The 1552-nt window shown below is 39.6% G+C and overlaps 1 non-coding gene across 1 annotated transcript; it reads left to right on the forward strand.

Moving 5' to 3' along the window:
- Positions 1-924: 924 nt before the first annotated feature.
- Positions 925-1003, forward strand: LOC147898558 (small nucleolar RNA U36a). Its single transcript, XR_015541624.1, has one exon. It is a non-coding gene; the product is annotated as a small nucleolar RNA U36a (small nucleolar RNA).
- Positions 1004-1552: the final 549 nt, after the last annotated feature.

Raw genomic sequence — 1552 nt, forward strand, 5'->3', positions numbered from 1 at the left:
TGTTTCTTGTGCTTCCCATGAAATGGGTTACTATGTGCCTAATGCTTAACCTTGTGTTATACAGAGTCTAAAAGTTTTTCTCATGGTGATGGACATTTTTACCCTTGGAATTAGAGATGAAAGAGAGGTGAGTGCTTGATTTCAAGCGATGAGGAGTTCTACACCAGTTTAAACGCCAGTTCTGCTTCTGAACTTCTTGATGATAAACTGGTAAACTGCTGAGCTTGTTATTGCTTCTCCCCTGCTTTTCGACCAAGCGTGTCTACCCTTTTTTTGAAGAGGGACTTGAGCTTGGGATTTGTGCTTTGTTTTTACTGTTGGGCGCTAATGACGTCAGTGGAAGTGTCATAGTAGCTAGTCCCTGCTATGCGTGATGGAGTTTATGGTTTTCAATCTTGTGAGTGACTATCGTGAGATTGAAACTGCACTATGTTGTGTTTTTAGAGGATGAGTTTTACCCTTGGAATTAGAGATGAAAGAGAGTGAGTGCTAGATTTCAAGCCATGAGGAGTTCTACACCAGTTTAAACGCCAGTTCTGCTTCTGAACTTCTTGATGATAAACTGGTAAACTGCTGAGCTTGTTATTGCTTCTCCCCTGCTTTTTGACCAAGCATGTCGACTCTTTCTTGGAAGAGGGACTTGAGTTTGGATTTGTGCTTTGTTTTTAATGGTGAAACTTGCTTACCACTGTTGGGCGTTAATGAAGTCAGTGGGGATGTCATAGTAGCTCTTCTCTGCTATGCGTGATGGAGTTTATGGTTTTCAACCTTACGAGTGACTATCGTGAGATTGAAACTGCACTATGTTGTGTTTTTAGAGGATGAGTTTAGGCATGTTCCTGGATTTATCTAGATATAAACTTGCTTACCTCATGTTCTCTGTTGTCTCTATTGGCATCATTCAGCCTGAAGATTGGTGCGTCTTGGCAATGATTATAATTATCCGCGCTTCTGAGATATCATGAAGAATTGGAATCATGGTTGATTTTCTTCGTATGAGCCAAGATGCTTGTGCTGTCTAATATGCTGAGTAATATCTTATCGGGAATGTTGCATGGTTTCCATCTGAGTATAGCTCAAGTCACCGCAATATGATAAACTGTTTGGTGTAATCAGTTCAAAAAATAGTGGAACTGTCCTATTTTTTGGCAAACCTATAATATTTCCTTTCCATATAGGAGATTGGCAAACCTATAATATTTCCTTTCCATATAGGAGATTGCCTTGTGTTTTTGGTTTTTTCTCCATATGTGCATCTCTGGAACAAATTCCTTTCTTGGATGGCTCGTTGGTTTTTGTAATCAAACACTTGTTACTAGGTCGCATTTTTACTAGTTGTCACTCTCAGTTCCAATGTTATCAGCAAGTATCTGTGACAAGATTTGTTTGTCAAATTTCACAACCGTGTGTTGCCTGTCTATCCCCAAGTGGTTTTGAAATTTGGTGGCTAGAGATGCCAAAACTGTCGACGTGAAGTAGCTGAAGCTACTGGAGTATTTATAGCATACTTTGACTTTGTTAAGTTCTATTCTTCCCCTGATATGAATTGTTG

The sequence above is a fragment of the Dipteris shenzhenensis genome, chromosome 9 (assembly GCF_047967505.1).
Source record: "Dipteris shenzhenensis isolate YYH24624 ecotype China chromosome 9, Dip_SZ_1.0, whole genome shotgun sequence".
NCBI lineage: Eukaryota > Viridiplantae > Streptophyta > Polypodiopsida > Gleicheniales > Dipteridaceae > Dipteris > Dipteris shenzhenensis.